Here is a 24189-nt window from a genome sequence, read left to right on the forward strand (position 1 = left end):
AGGCAAAAAATGGACTGATTTGTGAAGGTTTAAGGTAGTGTGTATGTGTAGGTAACTTACCTACACAAGTGTGTAGGAAATGTTCTCTCATATATATATATATATATATGAGAAAACTATAAGCGCATCATTTTTTTAGTTCTCTTAAGTTGTTATAACGCCTCCCATTCGTTTAAATGTTTGGGTCCCGCTAAAGCGCACCAATGGGAAGCGTTATAACAATTTAAGCGCACCAAAAAAATGGTGCGCCAACACCTCTCTCTCTCTCTCTCTCTATATATATATATATATATATATATATATATATATAGAGAGAGAGAGAGAGAGAGAGAGAGGAAAATGATTGTGAGCTTGAAGCTCATATAGCTTATATGAGCTTGAGGGCCCAAACACATGTGGGCCCACATTGTTAGGATGATCCAAAGCATTCATTTGAAAGGCCCTTACATAGATAGGGTGTGTACAAAATCCGCTCCATAGGATCATCCTAATCCATCCAAAAGTAGAGGGCAAAATGGACAGACACCGTTTGCCACAAAACTGCCCATTTTTGCCCTCCACTTTTGGAGGGGTTAGGATGATCCAAAGCATTCATTTGAAAGGCCCTTACATAGATAGGGAGTGTACAAAAAATCAGCTCCATAGGATCATCCTTACCCATCCAAAAGTGGAGGGCAAAATGGACAGACACCGTTTGCCACAAATCTGCCCATTTTTGCCCTCCGCTTTTGGAGGGGTTAGGATGATCCAATGGAGCTGATTTTTGGTACACACCCTATCTATGATGGGGCCTTGCAAATGAATGGTTTGGATCACCACAAAAAATGTGGGACCCATGTGTTTGGGCCCTCAAGCTCATATATGCTATATGAGCTTCAAGCTCACAATCATTTTCCTCATATATATATATATATATATATATATATATATATATATATATATATATATATATATATAGAGAGAGAGAGAGAGAGAGAGAGAGAGAGAGTCAACATAATTAAGAAATAAAACCAATTTGAAAACAGATCTAGCTCATTTTAATGTGTTCCCAGTTTTGTGCTACTTTTGGGGCTGAACATATGATTTTGCTTAACCAAGCAACATTTTAGAATTAGATATTTGACCGATTAATTTTGATACTAATAACAATTTATAAAGATTTACGGTGATATTGGGTGCAAGGAAACATACTTCAAACAGTAAAACTGAATTGCATTTCACTGGGCTTTTATTCAACTTGTATTGGGGCCTCAAAAGACCTGGAATCCGAGCATTTCCAAATTGGAGATGAGAAGATGCATACACCCTCGTTATTCCAGAAAATCAACAATTTACTGTTTGCATGTACAATATAAACTGCATAAACTGGGTTCTTTATAAGCACGTATTGTATGAAAAAACAAAAACAAATTAACAATCTTTCATGTCAGCAAATGATATTGGCAGAGATAATTGCAGTAACTCATTTCGTTTCATTATTTAAACAGGGGTAAAAAAATTATTATAGTTATAAAAAAAAGAAGCCTTAAAGCCAATAAAAAATGTGAAATTATTAAAACATGGTAGTGCCAATATCATTAGCCCCTTTTTATAAAAAGTAATCCAAAAAAGGCAAGTAATCCAAAAAGGCTCATCTTCACTCTAAAATCACGAATCACAATTCTCACCCTTCTCTTTTATTGTCGGCTTAGATTTTGACCCGTGGCCCTTTTTGACATGTGTCGCCCCTTCTCTTTTATTGTGGGCTCTGATTTTGACATGTGTCGCCCCTTCTCTTTTATTGTCAGCTCTGATTTTGACAAGCGGCAATGAAGGCTCAAAAGACCGCTTGTATGGTTACTATGTGTGGCAATCCCTTCTTAGCTAGTGGAGATAGTATTGCACCTTACTCTATTCTCACTTCTCTTTTATTGTCGGCTCTGATTTTGACAAGCGGCAAAGATTCAACTGAACTTGATCTCACATTACCTGAACTTGATCTCACATTACGCATTTAACTGAGACTCTGAAGCTTGAACCCTCGTCAATTCCTGCAAGTCCACAAAATTCAACATCTCCATAAGTCTCCACGGTTTTACGTTAGATTTAAGAAAGGCGGTAAAAAATGATTCTCCACATGCTCGGGCTTTTTGCTTGATCAAACTAAGATTTCACGCTTTAATGCTCAAGTACCCCTCTTAGGTTACTTTTGTATCCAATATGCAATATGTGAACCTACCGAAAAGATGCCAAAAAGAAATGATTGAATCTTTTCTTATATATTGACAATATCAATTGTGCTCGAGTCACCTAGCATAGCCCAACAAATCGAAACGTGCACTATGCATATGATGCTCAGTGTGTTCCAGAAGGCAAACTAGTCAAAAACAAAATAACAATCTATAGTTTCATGGGATTTGCTAGCATCCATCGCAAAAGGCATTTTGCAGATGGTCTGTTGCATCTTACAGCAGCCACCTAATGAATGAACACAAAATCTGTCAGATGCAGAGCCTGGATGGCTGCTGTCAGATGCAACAGACCATCCGTGAAATGCCTTCTGCAATGGCGCTAGCAAATCCCTAGTTTCATACATAGAAGACAGTACTCTCCATAGAATATTAGAAGGTTAAAGACTGCAAACAATATATAGTTTCATGGGATTTGCTAGGGACCATCGTAAGGGCATTTTGCAAACCGGTGGTTGCATGAGGGCAGCCACATCAGATGAATTAAAAGAATAAGACAAAATCTGTTGAACAATAAGACTATGTGGCTGCTCTTCTCCTGGAACAGCCAATCCGTGAAATGCCTTCTTCAAACGTCAGTAGCAAATCCCTAGCTTCATATGTCACAAAAACTTAACAAGGCTGAGTTTCCCGAATAGCAGACATTCTCACCTTTGGCTTGAATAAAAAAACAACACAATAATAGGGACAAAGAAACTACCCTTTTCCTTTTCAAGATTTTGAATACAAAAAATCGTACTGCCTTTCCTCTATCTGATCTCTCACCACCAACCACAACAATAAGAAAAAGGGCAGCGCATTTTGTTTATTCCGCCAAAAAGAAACAATTATAAGAAACAACAACAGTTCTCTTCTCTACTGTCAGTGTATTGTTTGAGGTTCTTAGAAGGAAGAAAGTCGGGACGTAACTTGTAAGTTCAAAATGATTAGAAAAGCAAGTTTGAGTTTTTAACATAAGGGTAATATTTTCATTTCAAAAATAAGAGCAAAGATACTTTACAAAAGTTGACTCTAAGGACGCTGTGGAAATTACTTTTCAAAATCAGAAAACAGTTTCTGCACTCGAGCAGAAAGCTTATCTGCGCTAAAGTGCAGAAAACTGGGGTGGACCCACATTTTTGGGGGGGGAATCAAAGCATTCATATGATGGGCCCTGTCATAGATATGGTGTGTACCAAAAATCAGCTCTATTGGATCATCCTAGGGCGTCCATTTGTGGAGGGAAGAATGGACAAATATTGTTTGTCCACAAATCTGCCCATTTTTTCCCTCCACAAATGGACGGGTTAGGATGATCCAATGGAGGTGATTTTTTGTAGACACCCTATCTATCATAGGGCCCATCAAATGAATGCTTTGCGCCCCCCCCCCCCCCCCCAAAAAAAAAAAAAAAAAATGTGGGTCCACCCTGTTTCTGCACTCGAGCAGAGATATGCACTCAAGCGCAGAAACAGTAAGACCTTTCAAAACACTGACTTCATAAACAATATGCTCCTTTAGTCTCTCTTTGAAAGAAAATACAAAATAGGAACTTTTGGACCAAAATCCTTAAATCACAAGGGGGTCATAGTTATTTCATAACAAATACGCAAATTTTTATGCTTGGCATTAGGCAGTAACAAACATTGTGTAAATTTTTTAGTGGAAGTACAATAGTGTTATTTTGGTTTTGGATACTGGACATTTTGACACAGTCATCAGAATAGACTTGGACTCAAACATCAAGGATAATTAGAGGAATTCTCTAATTAAGATCACATCTGATTAGGACCTGAGTGGATCCCCATAAATGTGTGCCTAAAACAAACTCCTAAAGATCCCCTTTACTTTGCCTTTTCAACTATCATCTGACAATAATCGAAGTGTTGCTTAGGCTGCACATGGTTTTAAAATGGGAACGAAATACAAAACAGGGTTTTAGAGTTGCCATATTTCAAAACCCTACCTTGAAAAAAGTTAGAAAATACTATAGCTTGGAGAGAAGTTTCATACCATACGAGTGAACTGATTGTAACACTTGAATGCTCAGCTATAAAGCGATATAACATTTTCCAGTTTCATCTCTAGATTTTGATGAGAATCAGGCAACGACGTCTTGCTTCTCTTTTCTTGACTAGACTTTATCTCTAATCTCGAGCCTCGAGCGACTGAAAGGATTTCCTACACATGTGGTGGCCACCAAATTAATTGCCTTGTTAACTAGAAATATAAAAAGAGATTTTATTTTAAAATAAAAATAAATGATTGTGATGCAAAAGTTGAAAATGATTGTTGGAATTGTTGGAAAATGATTCAACTAATTGAAAGTAATGGAAATCTTTATTGAATGGAATGTGGATGTTAATTTTCTTAGATTTCTTGAATTGGCTCTCGAGTTGGTTTAGGAAAAACTAGAAGGTTAAGGTAGTTTCAAGAAGATTGTTTTGGGTATCAAAGAGTAATTTGTGTAGTCGTATTTGGGTGGTGAAGAAAATCAAGAAAGGTGAGAGGTTAAAGAAAGGGAAAGGTGGGTTACAAAGATGGTGGATGTAATTCTTAAATCAAGAACTGGTTAACAAGAAATCAAGATTTTTGGATGTTTCAAGAAACTAGTGGGATTTGCATCGTCTTCAATGAAGTAAAAGATGGTGGTGAGAAACTAGGCATAATCGGCTGAGATTAGAACAAACCTTGTAGAAAGTGGTGTGAAGATTGATGCTTACGACCATAAACACTTAAAAAGAGACCTCCCATCTCTCTCTCCCCCTCTCTGTTAATCATCTACTCCCATTGAAAACCTAAGTGCTTAACCGTATGATTTGTGGACACGGACACAAGTGTTGCATGTCGACACTGACACGGAGTGTCAGACACACAACAAACCCCCAAAATTTAGAAACGGGCACATGGGAAAAATAGAAAGTATATATAATCATGACTTGTCAATACGGATTCGTGTGTCAGGTTTTGACACGGATACGAGTTGTCTGATATGGCAACATTAAAAAATCTAGAAATGGTGACATGTACATATGCATAAAACTATTGATTACTATCATAATTTATAACAATATAAATATGATATTCATTTAATAAACTAATAAATTTTAGCATTAATCAAATAACAATGCATTTATCAATGTAATCTAGTTCTCTTCCGTCTTCAATATACAACAAGAAAGGGAGGCGAATATGATACAATGAATATAGTATTAGAATAAGAATTTGTTTAGGGTTTTAGGTTTAGGGGAGGGATATAACAAATATTAGTCAAAAGAAGAGTTAATTTTAGTTTATTTTTAGAATGGTAAAAGAAAAAGAGTTAATTATAAATGATACCATTAAAAACAAAGAGTTAATTATAAATGAAGGTAAACACAAAATCCAATAATAAAATAGAATGTCACGCTAGAGACGGAACAAAAGCGTGTCGACATATGAGCACATTAAGAACACTCCTAACAGTGCATTTAAAAGTGTCCAAAGGAGTATCGACACTTGTGGGCACGTGTATCGTGTCGGTCACGGCAGGACACTTGAGTCAGCAATAAATTCAAAGTGTCGGCTAAATCATAGGCTTAACCCACCATTTCATTTTTATTCGAAAAAACACACCCTAAAATTTTCCATTTCCTATCTGTCAAAAAAGAATTAAAAAAGAAGAAGAAGCAAAACACCTTCTCTTTTGGAAGGAGAAATAGAGATCTCTCTCTAGATGATCCATTCAAGAGAGAGAGAGAGAGAGAGAGAGAGATGTCTCTAGATTATAGACAGGAATATAAAAAATCACAACAAAAGAAGAGTGCAACCCTATAGACAGGAATATAAAAAATAACAACAAAAGAAGCGTGCCAACCTAAAACTCAAACTTAAGCTTTTGAAGTTTGTCCAACCTTTTTCTCAGTGGCTTTACATCTTCTAAGATTTGGGTTTTTAGATCATTAGAAATGTTTTGCTCTTGTTGGGAGGGGGGAAAAAAAGTGGAATAGTACGATTTTGAAGGTGACAATTTGATAGCGTCAAAATGCCAAAAAGCATGGAAGGTAAGGTAAGGTAAGGTAAGGACGTCTCACAATAAATCCCAAAATTAATGTCAAGTAAAATTAGTGAGCCAATAAATCCTATAATTAGGGGAAAGATAAATTAGTAGAGAAAAGCGCAATTAGCAGTAACTGACTTTTTAGGAAAATAATTTAAAAATATATATATTCTTCCCAATAAATACTGCAATTAGTAATGGTAAGAGAAATTATTAGTAAAATAAATGGGAGAGGGACCTAAAAGTAGTATTAACCCAGCCACAGGAGAAATTTAAAAACACCACTAAGGGGCGAGATTTTCTCATACCTAACTGACCATTTATTCAACGAAGTTGAATTCAAATACCAACTAATTAAATACTTCTACCGAATTTCAAGAGAAAAACTTTTCTTCGAAAAAATGAATGATACATGGAAAGTTAGCTGCTTAGTATATATTACAGATGTGCCCATACACCATAGATAGCCAATTTGTGTCAACAACTTCAATTATTTAAGCATGTGTCAAAAAATATTTAAAAGTCAAAGCCCACGGAATAATTGCAAAGTAGAGTTTATTAAATGTAACATTACCATCTTATTGAGGAATTTACCTTTATTTTTTCCTATATCACCTGTTCCATTCACGGAGCAATTGCACCTATTCCATTGATAGAGCAATTGCACCTGCTTCATTTTCACTCTTGGCATACATGACTTTGCTGGCCTACAACCTTGTGTACCTGTTTGTTACAACATCAAAAACATCACAATCTTATGAGCTTCATCATTTAAATTGTTCTAAAAACATTAATCTTCCAAAAAAACTAAGTAGAACAAAAAAATCGACATAATACACAATGCGAAAGAGGGGTATGAAGAAGCAACGACAGAATAGATACTCCACATACATCAATGAAAAAAGAATAGCCTAGTGAAAAGAGAAATTATATGATGCCCGACCGTCAAAATAAAGGGCGGATAGAGACAAACCCTCTCTCCCTTGATTTTTAATCCCAGGGAAAGCACCGTTTTTTTACTTTTCCTTGGTTCAAAAACCAATGCAGCAGGTTTTGTCTCCTTCTGCCCTTTACATTTTGAGGGTTGGGCATCATATAATTTCTCTAGTGAAAATAACAATCCAGATAAAATAGAAAATTATTATAGAGCACGACACGAGAGACGAGAGAGATAAATGATAAAAATAAAAAAAGAAAAGAAAAAAAGAATAGACCATATTGCATAGGTTACTGACCTAAACCAGAAAACGAAAGAAACTCATACAGAGGTATGTCGAGACAAGGATATCCTCTCTCTCTCTCTCTCTCACACACACACACACAAAAAAACGATAAATGGAGAAAGAAACATAGAGATGCATGCGGAAACAAAGAGAACCTCTCTGTCACACACACACAAACATAAACCACAAATCGAGAAAGTAACATAGAGATGTATGCGGAAACAAAGATAACCTTCCGCTTTCTCCTCCCTCTCTTATATCTGGTCTCTCTTACTATTTGAGACATAGGGTTTCGAATACAAAACAGGGTTTGCAAAGTTTCATAACATCCATATACACTGATTAGGGTTTTATACACACAGAGAGGAGAGAAAAAGAGATATAACATGAAACCCCAATATAAAAAACTGGATGAGAAACAGCGATAAGAAGAAAATGAGGAAATTAACAAACTACGAAGAGGGTTTTGCTAAACGAACCTGCTCGCCCTTTTTCTTCTCTTCTACACCTCTTCTTCCACATACCTACGAAACTAGGGTTTCCCATCCTTGGAAATCCAAAACCCTAATCGCCAAAAATGAACTCGTAGTTTTGCGTATAAATAGATGTTAGAAGTCGGTATGTTAATATATTTATCCCCATTTCTTCCCTGGTCCAGCCCCCTCTCTGTCACACATATCCATATATAATTGCTATTTTACACGACACGAGGGTGCCCGGTGATGAAAAAAGGGACGACTATAGGGTGTGAATGCGATTGAAAACTCAATGGACAATATTCTGTCATATCACTTGGATTCGAATGTATTCAAGGAATGACGAATATAGGCAATTTGTGGGTCCTACAAGGGGATATGCTAGCATATAGGAAACATAAAGGGCTATACAAGTCAATGTTTAGAATTTCTTGTCAAAACCCTAAACGAGGCTTGATAGATCACCGGTCTAGGATAGTCTCTAATTTAGATGTTTTCAACAAAATTTCGCCAGTCCGATGGTTATTGTCAATCGTATTAAGGGAATTGATAATGTAAATGAGGCAAATGTGACGCCAATACGGCTAATCTTGTAGGACATCATGAGCCAACCCACAAGGTCTCGGTCTCATGCATAGAATACGGGATCATAAAAATTAATGGTTTAGATTTTCTTAGCCGAATCCAGATGATGCTTGATGGGGCTTGATGGATCTAAAGCCTAGAATCACCCAAATGAGGTCATTTGAATGTCGATCATTTATCCAAACTTGTAGTTTTTGTTTGAAACAAAAGTGGGGAGCAACACAAGGGCAACGCTATAAAGAATCATTCTTATAGCGGTAGGGGTCCCCGTTAAACCCCAGCTTACGCATAAAAAAAAAAAGAATCATTCTTAAAAAACAGTCACTCACCTTTTCTACCTCATGCACATGATCAGATCCATTCATCCGAACTGCAAGCATAAGTTGAAGTGGGGGTTTCCCTTTTATAGGTAGAGTTTCCAAGCCTCACGGGCTGGTAACGGGATGACAGTATGGTGTCGGTATGGTCACCGTGACAACTCTAGGTTGGTTCAGAACTACAGGGTTAGGGAGTGCTAGATCTGCTGTAGCTTGGTTCCAAACTACAGGGTTAACCGTGGTACCTGGTTCTGTACCATGCTTGTTACAGAAGCCGTTGGCGTGGTGTTCCTCGGTCTTATACTCCTCGGGTTCCTTCCCAAGGGTGATTCGTCCTCCTGATCTTGCTCAACGAGGATGGCACAGGCATTAGAGACCCATGAAGTAAAATAGCCGGGACGACTGGCAAAGGAGGTATGCTACGAATAAGAACTTGGAGTATACCTGCTATATCAGTCACTTGCCGAGACAAATTCATGAACATCGTACGCCCTGCCAGCGACTGTGTGGTGGACACCGGAGATTCTTCCACCTGTGGAAGTTGGTTTTCCCTCGTCGGAGGAACTTAACTTGAATTGGAGCCAAGATTGACACAGCTCCTTCTGATGATGTTGCTTGGTTGAGGGTTTGCAGGATTCTTCATCCTAGAACTTGAAGAGTCCCATGGTTGGCGTCAATCTGATGATGTCGAAATCTGGTTCCACGATCAATGGCTGGTAGAGCTCCAATTTGTAATGGATCTGGGCTCACAGAAACTCAGAGTTGTGACTCTAGGAGACCACTTCGATGCTCAAGTCAGAAATTGGCACAAACAGGATAAAACCAAGCAGTTGGAGAACTGAAGAGTAATTCTTGCTAGTGACTAGAAGATACATATCTTTGAGCATGGAGATCCTTTAATAGGAGTCTTTCCTTACTGAGCGATTTCCTTTGGAGATAAGGACCAAGTTTCCTCAAGGGAACTGGTTTCTATAATGGCCCCCTGATTTTATGCAGAAGTAGTTATTCTTCAAATGGACCTTCCCTTTATAACACTTTCTCTTTGGTGACGTTGCTATGTTAGAGAGACGGAGAATCTTTCTTGCCCTACGTTCTAAGGGGCAAGTTTGATTTCCTATTTAGACTCAATGTCAAGGTGGCAAACGGGCCGTGCTGTGCCCGTGGACCATTTCTACCTCCTTCACGTGGTCAAATCCATTTATCCAAACTGCAAGCATAAGTTCAGCCAATTAGGGCCCAATAACTATCTTTTAGGAAGGTGTGTAAAAGTGAGTTTTCTGTGTAGGATTTTTTAATAACTTTTTTAGTTTTATAATTACATGTAATCTGTCTACCCATGCCACCGTAGAGTGAGCACGCCCTATGCACTAACATGATTCATGCAGAAAACGTATGGTTCTCTACTAATATTTTTGTGGGCCAAAATAATCTAACCTTGGGTCTACATAGAAAATGTTTGATCTCTATGAGTTAACGTACATGGTCTTAGCTCCATGCCACACAAATGCCCCATCCGAAATGTCAATACCTACATAAATTAATAGTTTAGGCCCTGTTCGTTTGAGATTATGCCAACCCATTGTGAGTCCAAAACCAATAATTGGACTCATATTATTGGTTTTGGACTCACAATCGGTTGGCATAATCTCAAACGGACATGGCATTAACGTTTCTTGGAGGGCCCCTGAGGATAACATATTGGTCAAGGTTCTAGCATTATCCAACCATTGTGTGAGTTTAGCTTTTTTGTTGTAGACACCTACATTGGTTCGATGGTCATTGAACCAGGCGAGGCCATCAGACCATCTGAAATGGCAGGGCTCATGATTGTCCATCGTATCAATGAATCTGGTTATATACATGAGTCATATGCATCGGCCTAGAGCCACTCTTCCTTTTCCTTTTTTAATTTTTCAGCTGCATGCATTTAAATCGCATGATGTTATAGTTCCTCGTAGTATATAGATTTTCGTATATGGTATTTAATATTTATAGAAAAATTTACACTTTCAAGGTATTTAAACAATCTCTTTTAGTTATCTAAAGTATTTGAAACATATAGTATATTTAATTACATTAATTAAGGTAATTAAATAGTGCAGTGAAGGTAAAATCCTTCTAGGCTCAGGAATCCCCGAGAGAACGAAATCTATAGACATCATCCACAAATCCCTACATAGTTTTATGGCTGGGTAAAGTTTTAAGGGTCTCTAGGTATTTGGAAAAATCTGAATTCTAGACTCTAGTTGTTTGTTAGGTGCCAACATTTTATCGTCTATTTGCTTCAACATTCGGTTGTTTCACATACTGCCAAATAAGATCATCTACAAATACCTCATTTTGTTCACTCATGACCGGCAATTTCGTAGAAATCCAAAGGGAGTGTATAACAATAACGATAAGCTGTTCCCTCTTCAATATCCTAAGGCAATCTCATCAACTCATTTTAAAAATGTGCCTATTTAAAAATAGGGAAATGATTTCAACACCAACATGTTTTGATACAAGATGCTCATGTTTCTTGTCTTTTAGTATTTAAAGAGATGTAAAAGGGTTTTTACGGTTCCCCAGATGCACTTATGTGACAATTAAATGCTAAAAGAAAAGATACATGAGTGTGAGTGCATGTATCAAAATATAGTTGTGCTGAAATCATTTCCCTAAAGATATAGTTCTAGGAATTTACTCATTTAGACAGAAAAATATTTTAGTCAAACCATGGTTGAAATTACTTATACACCATTTCAAAATAATCTAAATGTCCTTTTAAATGATGCAATATGCCTAGAAGCAATACAAAGCTTTTAAATACATTATTTCAAGGTATTTTCAACGAGCGGCAAGCTCTGTGAGGAGTTAGAAAATGGGAACGAGAGAAGAGGAGGGAAGATGGAAAAGAAGAGAGACAGTGAGGGAGACTTGATGTTAAGGGTGTATTTGTATACTATAAGGTTTATTTTTACAAAAGAACCCTTCGAAAAAATAGTTGATGTCAAAAATAATGATGGTACTTTTGCAAATCCGCATCATCTAATCGGATATGGAACTATCCAACGGATTTTATGGAGTTTTCTAAATCTAATCAAAAAACATTTGGGATCCTATGATGAGGATCATAATGTGACTACAAATGGCACTAATGTGCCACTGTCCGTCCAAGTTCGAATCATAGCATCCATTTGACTGTTTAGGTCCATTAACACCCCTATTGTTATCGGCAATCAACCTAATGAACAGCCAAGACTAGATCCAATTAATCATAGATCACAATGTAATCGAACAATACTTTTAGTGATCGATTTTATGGAAGTTTTCTACATTAAATTGTTTCTGTGCATCGTAAAACCATGCATAAAATATGCATAAATTTTCAATTAATTTTACTAATTCATAGTAGTGTATTGATGTGGAAGCGTTGATACCAATTGGCACAGGGTAGCATAGTAACAGAAGCTCTGATACCTAATGCACAATCTCGTGGCAGAAGTTTTAATTTCTTGAGAGAAAGAAAGGGAAATGGGAAAAAATAAGGAATAGGGAAGGAAAAGTTATGTGAGAAAAGGAAAAGGGATGGGGAAAGGGCTATAAAAGGAGAAAATGGGGTGAAACTAATGTAATTAAAGGGAAGATGTTGTGTAGGGAATCCTATGGGTAAACTAATAAGAAGGTTCTTAAAAGAATCAAGAAAAGTTGTTAGGAGGTTAAAGATATCAAGAATTGAATTCAGTTAATTAAAAATGCGAAGGAATTTGGATAGGTTTCAATTAACAAAGGTGTAAGTATTCTTGGGGTTGGTTTAACGTAAGGAGTGAGGTGGTTAATCAGTTAATCGGTTAAAGATGTGATGGAAGATGGTTTGGGGTTGGCTGAAGTTCTTAGTTGTTTAAACGGAATGTAGAATATGGAGGTTGGGAAGGTTTACTAGACCGTATAAAAGTGTCTTTCGGGTGGCAAAAGGATGACTAAGAATAGAAGTTTTGGGGAGAAGAGGGGTGGTTTAATTTTAATGGGGCTGAGATGGGATTTTCAAGGGTCGATTTCCTTTAGGTTTTGAACAAGCTCAAAGATAAGTGATTCGTGAACGTACATTTGAGAATGGTTGTTTTCGTTTCTTCCTTCTTCTTTTCAACACACTTCATATGTGCTACTATGGGATTTGATCCATGACCATAGGTTTTGTATGTTTCAAGTGATGAGTCAATTCCCCATTCACTACAAGAAAAATGAGTTTCACCGACGGTCGTGACCGTCGGTGTATATACCAAAAAATATCGGTATATGATGCACCGCAGTTTCATGGACTGTTGCCAATTCAACCGTGCCTAAAGGTGTTTACCGACGCTTTCTAACAAACGTCGGTGTATATATTTCTACCGACGTTTATTAACGTCGCAAATTGTTTTTTCCTAATGCCGGAAATGGCAACTACACCGACGGTTTATAAAGTGTCGGTGTAGATTAACCATTCACCAATGTTTTATTGACCGTCGGTATAATTACCGACGGCCACGACCGTCGGTGATAGAACCATAAGGGTGGATTTATGATTTGAATCTCCGACGATTTAGTAACCGTTGTTAATATTACCGATGGTCATAACCGTCGCTAAATGTGAGTCCGTCACTATACAGCGACGTTCACATGACCATCGGTGAATCTTGGTTTTTTTTTTTTTTTTTAAATCACTGATTGTTTAATTCTCCCTAAATTTCGGTACATTTACACTACAACACATGTGTTAATCTGGTGTACACCTGTTTACATTTGAATACAAACAACCACATAAATATATCCACATCCACAACTTGTTTGGATACACAACCATTACATTATGCATAACCTATTGACAAGTACAAGTAACTACATCTACAAATTTTGTTAATAGAACCTGTATACACACCTATTAACTGCTTCTGTGAAGAGGATTAGTTCATCAAGTGTCCCATAAACATAAAAAATGTCATCAATTATGTAAACGAGCGATATGGGTTTTGTGAGGTCAACTCTGTACTTTGAGAATTGAGGGTGTGAGAGCATTGCCATGGGCCACAAGAACCATTTCACTGGTTGGTCTCTAACAAAACATAATTCCTTCGACAAACCCAGGTCTTTCCACCACTTGAATTTGGAAGGAGAAGTCATTAAGTTAGAAAGTCTGATATTAGTCTGAAGTAAAATTCAATTGGAAACAGAATTGCTTACTTTAGAATGGCTCTAAGCTCTCCTTGGTGCAACGACTAAACGATGTTGAAATCCAATTTTGCTAGTTCTTGTAAGACTCCTGTCCTCCCATTGTCTCCTTGGTAGTTTTTGAGGTAGTAGTTGGCATTGAACCTTGGCAATGTCATGTGAAAAGGATGCTCCAAGGTATTGTAGACACCCCATTTTGACCGGACCCAGGTTCGAGTTGCTTGTACCAAGCCTCGTCAAATCGGTGAGTTGGGTTCCCAAATTGAACTCTGAAGCAGTTTATGGTCCCACCGAGGTCCCCGTAAAGTTTCGGCAAAATCCAACTTGATTTGGCAAATAGGACGAACCGAGAAGGAGGCGTAGTAGAAGTGCATAAAGGGGGGTGAATTATCTGTGGAAGGGAATGTCCGAGTGAGAAGGGGGGTGAATTATCCTGCGATGGGCGCGCCCGGGCCGAATAGGACAAAAGTGGCGGGCGCGCCTCATCCTTTTCCGCGCGCCTCATCAAGTAGATGTGCGGATATCAACACTGTTACTTTGATATATAAAAAAAATGAAAAATCAGAGAGGGAACTATTCATTATCGTCTAAAAAAATCCAGAGAAAAGAGAGAGTGAGAGCAGAGAGCGAGATTTGATTTTTTTCTTTCCCTTTCTTTCCTCGCCGATCATTTTCTCCGATCGTTGTCGGAAATCCACCCTCTTTTTCACCCTCTTTTTAAGTTGTGAGAGAGAGAAGCAGAGAGAGGGAGAATGAGAGAAGAGAGAAAATCAGATCTGAAACCCCAAATTTGTCTTCCTCCTCCGATCTAGCTCCGATCATCCTCCGGCCATGTTCCGATCATTCTATCACCTTAAATCTCTGTAAGTTTTGATAGAAATAGTATTTTTCATTTTTCCCCTTTCAGATCTTCTTCTCCAATCGGATCTGAAGTTGTAGAGGAATTAGCATTCATTCAATTAAGAGGAAGAGATCTCATTTTCGCTGAAAGAGAGAGAGAGAGAGAGAGAGAGAGAGAGAGAGAGATTTTACTTTTTCCTTACCTCCGATGGTCTTCTCCGGCAGATCTACTGGCCAGAACTTAAGCTCCGATCGGCACATTTTCTCTCTTTTTCTTTTCGAATTTGCTATAATGCTGATATTTCTCCTTTATCTTCTCATCTCTTTCAGAGATCTGGCTATTCTTACTGCAAATTTAGTCGATTCTCCATTCAATCGCACTCATCATTTCCAATACATCTTTAAATAAGTTTACCTTTAAGATCTGGTTTATTCTCAGAGATCAAATCCTTGTTTCTGATTTTAGTTTCATTTTCTTCTCCGATCAGATCTGGGCTAAGATCCGATCATTTTCCGCTATTTGTTCATTGTCATCGTTGCGGATTTGGCGTTAAAGCTTAGAGAAGAAACGGTAAATTGGATCGTGCCATGTTGGAATATCTAAAGAGAAAAGGTATTATTCTACTTTGATCTGAGTTTTTAATTCTTATGAAAATACTAGATTTGAATTTGTGATGAAATCGTTGTCATTTGAAGAAGAAATTTCCTTCAAATGATATGATCTTATGGCTATTATGTAGATCCTTTAGATGATGTGTTATTCACATGATGTTGTGGATGTTCTTTAAATTTATTTATTTTTCTCTCGTAGTCTCTCTTTTACGACTTTGGATTCCATTCCCATGCAATTATCTCAGAGGTTTCTCCAAAATATTGGATGAATGTGAAGTTTTTCAGAATTTATGTGTGAAAATAGTTTGTAGATTGATTATAGTTTTTTTTAGAGGATTATACAAGGTTTTTGTTTCTCTAAATCTCTTTGGATAATTTTATATATATATATATATATATATATATATATATATATATATATATATATATATATATGTTATATGTGCTGGATTTCATGAAGAAAAGAGGATCTGAATTGGATGAAAGCATAGTCCAAGACTGAAGAAGAATTACCTCTCCGTTGTCATTTTGATGTTCCTGTATGGACAGATTGAAATTGGTTAATATTTCTCTTCTTAGTATCCAAATTAGTAATTGATTTGCCTTGATAATTGAACTGAAGGTTCAATAGGCTATTTTCCAATTTCCATTGAGAATCCAAAGTTGTAAATAAGCATATCCAGTAGTTACGACATCCCTACAGAAAAAGGAAAGAATTATGCCCTGTAGGTGTTTGTGGAAATGTCTACTTGAAGGCCAAACTCCAGTTGAATAATGCCATCTGTAAGGGGTGGCACATACTTTACAAGCAACTCAAAATTATGCATTGAAATTGTCAATTCATGACCCTTGGACCTGGAGGGAATATATTCATTTAAATTTCAAGTTAGAAGAAGTCATAATCACCCACAGTAACTAGAAGATAACCTCTAGAGCTGTCCTCTTGCTTGTTGGCTCAAAGCACAATTAGACATTGTTTGAACTGATTGTTTGTGCATAGTGATTGCTTAGTGAACTCGATATCTAGATAGGTTCAAGCCATAACACAAGGGTGCCTGGAGAAGGTCCGGTCACTTTGTTCAATGTGTGACAATTAGAAAACCCAATTTTCTCATGACAATGCTATATCAAAATGGTATCAGAGCAAGCCTACGAGGCTTTTTAACCCTGTGGATCTGGGAAGCTTATTTGCAGGTTGCTTTGAGCAGGTTTTAGAGGAGATTATTTTCAACTTGTGGATGCTTGTATGATTGCCATTGGCTGCTAGTATTGAGTGTGTCAATGTTTGAGGGCCATGGTATTTGGCTTTGACTCCGGCATGAGACGGTATTGAGCATTACATTTCAGCTTGAGTTGTTATTGTTGGCTACTTGAGTTGGCTTTAGGATAGAGATCACATCACTACTTGCAACTGTTTGTTTTGGGTTGATATTGTGATTAGTTGCTAGTACCTTGTGTGGCAATTTTTACGGACATTTGTTTCAGCTTGTGAGATTTGTGTATACTTTGTATAAGTGAATGTGATATCCTACAATGTGTAGCTGCTGTTTTGTAGCTGATGCATCCTATGAATTAGATAGAAATGGTTCAAATTGTATAACACTTGGCTATTTGGAATATGTCGATTTTCTTTTGAATATTAAAAGATCGGGTGAGCTTGAAGCATCATCTTATTAGCATATCATAACACAGAATATATTGATGTTAATTCCAAGAGCTTAGTGGTGTTATTGTCATTTCCCCAATTAGCCCGTTCAAGTTTTGATCGTGGTATAACCTCAACAAAGTAGGGTGGTATGATGATGAGATTTGGTCCTTGAGTTCAGCCCCCTGTGTTAGCACATTTCAGCCTTTCTCTTTAAGCATAGTTCAGCCCTGTTTTATCACATTTCATCCCTTGTTTTCAGCACAGGTTTAGCTCATTTTCTGCACAGATGCTGTCCATGTTGCTGCCCCAGGTTTGCACCCAATCTTGCCCCTGTTTTAGCATAGATGCTGTCCATGTTGCTGCCCCAAGTTGGCTCCCAATCTTGCCCTTGTTTTAGCATAGATGTTGTCCATGTTGCTGCCCCAGGTTTGCACCCAATCTTGCCCCTGTTTTAGCATAGATGATGTCTATGTTGCTGCCTCAGATTTGCACCCAATCCTGCCCTTTGCTTTAGCATAGATTCTGTCCGTGTCGCTGCCATGTTTAACATTTAAATTCAGCCCCTGAATCTGGCCCAGATCTTCCACAGTGCAGTCCATGAATTAGCCCTCGTTAGCTCAATATTCCGCTCATATTTCTTTTAGCTCTGATTTAGATTTGAATTTTGTAAATGGATTTCATGGGTTATGAAAATTATGTTTGTGTCTGTGTGCAATTGATTACAAGGTAGCGGCATGTGCGTGTGTGTGTAGGAGTGTGTGAACTCTATGGATAGCATTTTTAAGTGTTAGAAATTGGCGTGGGACAGAATCTGGAAAATTTCTAACTTCTGTGGGTGGATGCTCTGCAGTGATGAATTCTCAAAGCAGATATCTGTAGACACCCCATTTTGACCGAACCCTTTCATGTTTTGTTTTAAACAATTGTCCTAATAAACCAGTGTTCTAAGGTCCCAAATTGTGCCCTAGGTTAGCTTAGGGTCCCACCAAGGTCCCTGTAAAATTTCATCGCGATCCGAGCTCGTTTGCCTAGCAAACGAGCTAAGGCAGTGTCGTGGGGCAAGTTCAGAAATGTGGCGATTTAGCCAGAAAAGGGGTTGTGCTGGAATCCGAAAAACCAGTTCAAATTAGTCATTGCAGGCTGTCCAGGAGGATGTGTGGGTGCACAGATTAATGTATTACATAATCGAGGGGTGCATTATCCAGGAGCTGGGCATTTCTGTAAATAAGAAAGATTCCTTTCTTCTTTTGCAAGTAATCATTAGACCCTAATCCAGTTTAAGGGGGGGTTAAGGGTTAGGATTAGTTGAGAGAGCATCTTAGGAAGCTTCCTTGGAAGCTTCCTAGGTTGTTAGGTTGTTAAAAAGCCCTCGATCCCAACCCTCCATCCATAAAGGTGATTTGGAGGGTTGAGATCAAAAGAGAAAAGATATTTTGCAAAGATTTATCCCCCCCTGTTTCCTACCTGGACCACTAGCCCTGTATAGAAGAATACCAAAATACATGAGTGGGGGCTGCCCAGGGAACAGCAGGGCTTTGAGCAATATCATTTCTACTTTTCTCGCTCTAGCCACCCCCTGCTGGTTAAAGGGTATTAAAAATACACTAGAGGTGGCTGTCCAGGTAGAAAGGGGGTGGGTTTAAATATATATTTTTCCTTTGTATAAAAAGAAAAAGCCATCGAAGCAGTGAAAGAAAAGAGGAGATTTTCGTAAAAAAATTACAGAGAAACAGAGAGAGAGAGAGAGAGTCGGCCATTTCTCTCTTCTCCCTTCTCCGGCGAGTCTCATCCCCACCACTGGTCAGCACCACCACCCATTTTCTTCTTCTTTTCTTCTTCTTCTTCTTCTTCTTCTTCTTTTCTTCCAATCCGCCACCCCATCTTCTCCGGTGGGTTTGCCGGAATCCGGCAAGGTCCTCACAGCCACCACCATCTCTCTAAAACCCATCTCATTTCCACCTTAAACCCATCTACAACCTCCAATCGATTTTTCACCAAACCCATCTCAATCTCCCTTTCCACCGTTTCTTACCCAAAACCCATTTTCACCCACCTCCATCTTCTCCGACCGTTCGAGCTTTTACCTCCACCCCCAATCGGAAATCCGAAACCCCCTTCTTCTTCCCCACCACCAGCTAACCCCATCAAACCCATCTCAACCACCATCGAGCCCATCCCCACCTCTTTTCTGTAAATCCATTGATTCCGGCAATCTTGCCGGAATCCGATCGATTGCCATTCAATCCGGCCGAACCCTCCATTAACAGCCACCTCCTCCTTTTCCGAGGCCACGCCACCATTTTTATTTTTTCCTCTTCTTCTTTTTCTTCTTCTCCCAGCCACCACCCACCTTCTCCGGGGGGCTTGCCGGAATCCGGTGAAGCCATCGGAGCCGCCACCACCTCCACCTCCCAAAATCCAAACCCACCATCACCATCTCTTTCTCAGCCCAAACCCATTTCATTTTTCCACCCTCACGGATCCCTCCAAAACCCATCTCCTCTATTTCAAACCGAAAACCCCCTTCTCTACAATTCGCAAGCCCCCAACACCTCCATTTTTGCCCATTTTATTCCACCCAAACCCATCTCATTTCCACCCAAACCCATCTCATTTCCACCCATTTCTTCACCCCAAAACCCATTTCGACCTCCACCATCTACCCTACCCAAATCTGCCACTAACTCTCATCTCCACTTTTTTTTTACACCCTTAAAACCCATTTCAAACCTCATTACAAAACCCTCTTCCCATTTTCGACCCATTTTCCGATCATCTTCTCCGGTGGCCATCACCTGAATCCGGCCACACCTTGAACTACCATACCACCAAACCCACCATTTTCACCCCCTTTTCCATTTATTTCAGCCATTATTACCTCCAAAACCTCTTTTACCCCATCCCTGAAACCTTAATTTCCATTTCCACCTCCATCTTCTACACCCAAACTCCGGCAAGCTCGCCGCCGTGGAATGCGGTCATTTTTTTTTTAATTCTATCAATAGCTTTGCAAAGGGAAGGACATTGAATAATTTTGGCTATCAAAATCAGAAGTTAACCTTTCATTGGCAAGGTATGATTCTCCTCCTTTTCTTTTCTTCTTTAATTATTCTTTGTAACAGAGTGGGATTTAATTTATTTGATGTTTCCCTTTAGCTTCACTTAATCCCCGCATTTAATATCTTTATCTTTAATTCGATTGATTTCAATTTTTTCCTGTACTGTTTCATTTTCCGCTTCTGAAATAAGATAGTGGGAAGAAGAAAATTTCAATCCCGCTGAGCTTTTTGGTGCAACGGAGGTTTCTTGTGATTATATAGAAAATATAAACAGAGTCATCGAACTGAAGGAGATTGGATATGGCGATTTCATTACTTGTTGTCGATTTCAAAGTAGCTCGTCTGAATTGATGTTCTTGGTTGAATGAATAGCTATGAGGTTTTAAGGCATTTGGATGTGAGAAGTCCATCTCTGAATTTTTCTTTTATCACAGTCATGCATTCACATTTTTTTCACCTACACTTGCACTATGTTAGACTGTTCTTTCTTTCTTCACTTGGCTAATGAGCATTAGAGATAAGAAAATTCACCGCATGTGTGGAGGTAAGGTGATGATAATTTCGTTCTATTGAAACAGTCATAGGCAACCATTTTTCCCTTTTGTTTTGTTGACTGTACCAAGAAATGCATATGTCAATTCCTTAAATATATGAATTTCATTATCATTTTGAGGGTCTTTTGGGAGGAGGTGTAGATATTGCCGTTCTTGATGAGTGTTGTCATTAAAAGCGGAGTAATGCTCATATCAATCTGTTAGGATAATGATAACAACTTAACCGTTCCCATTGTAATCACATCAGCTACATCAGCCTAACTTGTTTCCGCCTTAAAGCTAGTTAGAAAATCATTCTTTTCATGTGACATCTGTTGATAATTAACCGGATGTTTGATTGAGTTTTCTAAAGTGCTTAAGGGAATTCCATAGTTCATGAGTAATGAAGGGATGATTGAGTAATAGTTCGATAGAATATGCCTGAGAAGTGATTGGAAAAGCACCATTAGGAAAGTGACATGTTCGTTCCTTGGTCTTGCTTGAGTCAATTCTTTCATAACAAATGTATAGTCTTTTCCTTACATTACCAGTGGATGACCAAGTAAAAAAAAAAAGGGTTCGAGTGATTACATTGGGTTGGTTGTCCTTCTTTATTTTAAATTAGTTTCCCTCTATAGTTGGAATTTGTAATGGCTTTTAATATTTCCCTTGTTCAGTTGAAATATTTGTGTTACCTGGTTGTGATTAAAATTTCAAATCAATTGGCTCACTTCATTTTGATACTCACAGCCCTCTCCTCTCTTGTTCATGGCAACTACCACACATTTTACACTATTGGTTGCACAGTTCAGCCCCTGTTTTCAAGCACATTCCACCTCTTGTTTTTAACACATTTCAGCCTTTCTTTTTAAGCACAGTTCAGCCCTGTTTTCAAGCACATTCCACCTCTTGTTTTAACACATTTCAGCCTTTCTTTTTAAGCACAGTTCAGCCCCTGTTTTAGCACATTGCAGCCCCTGTTTTAAGCACAGTGCAGCCCTATTTTTAGCACATGTCAGCCCCTGTTTTAAGCACAGTGCAGCCTTGTTTGTAAGCAGTATTTCAGCCCTTGTTTTTAGCACATTTCACCCCCTGTTTAGCCACAGTCAAACCCACAATTCAATCCCTGATTTGTATGATATAGGGTTAACTTTGCGTTGATCAACAAATGGGTTGGGTTTGCCCCTTTCTCGATTTGGTTATCGAATAAGGTGAATCCATTGGGGTTTGGTCATTTAGTGATGGGTGCTTGCACTTTTGGGATATCAGGTACATGGGTGTCTACTGTGTTTTGATCATTCAATTATATGAGTCTCCAGTGAAGTCGCCACGTTGAATAATATGACTCACAATTCTTATGAGTTGCATTATCTTGTGAAAGTGTTTCAAAGGGAGGTTGATTATGTGATTACATGGTTGAGTGCATGTGGAGTTAAATCATTTGTTTGTCTTATATTAGCCGTCCGACCCCTATATATGGAAAATGGCAAATGAGTTTGAATGTAGAACCAGGTTTTTAGGTTTAGTAAGCTAAGCATGGCAATGTTCGTTTTCATCTGAGATTTCTCATCCGGTTTGGATTAATTATCGGCATTTGATATCTCCTTCGGTTTGTTGGAATCTTCTTCTTATGATTAGGCGATGACAGAATGTTTCTTGAGCCACCCCTTTGCCTTTCGTGTCCATTTTCCTATCTCATCATTTTCTACAAGGCTTAGAGGTTTCCCCTTTTTCGAGATCATCTCTTCTTATAGGGTTTAGGAGCTCCTTCACTTTCGAAATCATTCTTTGCGCGTTCCTCGGGATCCTTTTGAGTTTCAGGATTCTCTCGATTTTGGGAACACTTTGTCGAGTTTGGCAACGATGGAACGTTTCTTGAGCCAGCCTCTTCCCTTCTTGCCTTAGAGTTTTCGCAGGTTAAGGGATTTCCTTGTCTCAGAGTATTTAACTAGTTATGACCCTTCCTTAGTGACTGGTTGTTCAGTAGTTCTTATTATAGGGTTTTTGTCTGTCTCTTTTGTTTAGAAGTCTACCCTTAGGGTTAGAAGCTTTTCATCTCTCGTTTGTTTAGGGTCTTCCCTCGAAGGTCAGTTTCGTTTTCGTCTCTTTGAGATGGCTTTCTCATATCGGAACTTTAGTTCCCTCATTTGTTTTCTTTCCCCTTAGGCTTTAGGGATCCCGTTTCCCTCTGAATTACTCTACCGCGATATGGTGGGTAAGGAGGCTCTTCTATCGGATCCCCTTTAGCTGAAAGGGTGTTAGCGCATTTTTAATCATCAAAAATATAAAAAGCATATCAAAAACATTTGAAAATCAGAAATATCATTGCATGCATTTGTATAATTTGTTGAAAGTTTAAGATTCTTCTTTTATGTCAAGTTTTGAGTTAGGTTCTGAAGACAATAATGAATGAACTGTTCAGGTGAGATTATCTTGAAGCTTATCATATTTGTTTAATTTTATTTAAATAAATTGTTTTAGGAAAGAAGGAGATCAGATGACTACTCTATTCGATATTATCGACATGAGTACTGTCTGATCTCAAGGCGGGCTTAGAAATATTATCCTGTGTATTTGTGATATCAGATGATTACTTTAGCATCATCTGATTTCACCCCCATATTGGGGCACTGGTACTTGTGGTTGGGCATAGAAGTGTTTAATGTTGTTTCTTGCTTTATTAGGCTATCCAGCGGCTGGTCTGGACTAATTAATGTTGTTTACCATTTTATGGTTGATATTCTTACAGATTGTGCACTCTTTAGTTGTAAATCATACTTTGCGGATATTTGTTTTGTTTTTATAATAATTGATTGAAAATTTGAGATTATCTGGTAGCCTTTTCTTCTCTCTTTGATAGACTAACACAGTCTTATAGATTTCTGTTAATTTTCTTTAGATACTAGAATCCCCTCTCATTGCGAGGGCGATGAAGGCGCTAGCCCAAGCCCATCCTTAAGGGACTTGCTCAGTCCAAGTAGCATACCCCTCCTTTGTATATAGGAGACTTGCCCAGTCTCATTCTCTTGCTAAACCTCCTCTTTGTGCGTCGTTTGGTTTTGGGAGAACACCTTACTCGGCTTGGCAGCATACCCCTACCCTTATGGGTATTGGGTTGCACATTTGTTGCACCCTAGGGCTAGGTAGCTGTCCGGCCCGGCTGGGTGTTTCACCTTTGCCAACTATGCACAGGGTCTTTTATTCCTTTTTACTTGTGAGCTTCTCCTTATTCGATAGTCCATTCGCATAGGAGTCAGCCCTGATTAGAGAGTCTTTGACTCATTCATCCTTTGTAGTGTTATTAGAGTCTTTGACTCATTTGTACTTCCTCCCTAGTGTTATTAGTTAGGAGTTTTTCCATTAGAGACTAACTCAGTCATATAGAGCCTTCCCTGCTTAGGATCTTAGATTGTTTTCTTTGTTCTTGGGGCACTATCTTTCTTGTTGTGGTTTGTCTCTT

The 24189-nt window shown here is 38.4% G+C and overlaps 1 long non-coding RNA gene across 1 annotated transcript; it reads right to left on the reverse strand.

Moving 5' to 3' along the window:
• Positions 1-1452: 1452 nt before the first annotated feature.
• LOC143881049 (uncharacterized) lies at positions 1453-8034 on the reverse strand. The gene is made up of 4 exons (XR_013251838.1): positions 7949-8034; positions 6841-6969; positions 4221-4388; positions 1453-2030 (listed from the first exon to the last, which is right to left on the reverse strand). It is a non-coding gene; the product is annotated as an uncharacterized LOC143881049 (long non-coding RNA).
• Positions 8035-24189: the final 16155 nt, after the last annotated feature.

This window comes from Tasmannia lanceolata, unplaced genomic scaffold (assembly GCF_043159265.1).
Source record: "Tasmannia lanceolata isolate RefF3 unplaced genomic scaffold, GAP_Taslan_0.1 ptg000007l, whole genome shotgun sequence".
In the NCBI taxonomy this organism is placed as follows: domain Eukaryota; kingdom Viridiplantae; phylum Streptophyta; class Magnoliopsida; order Canellales; family Winteraceae; genus Tasmannia; species Tasmannia lanceolata.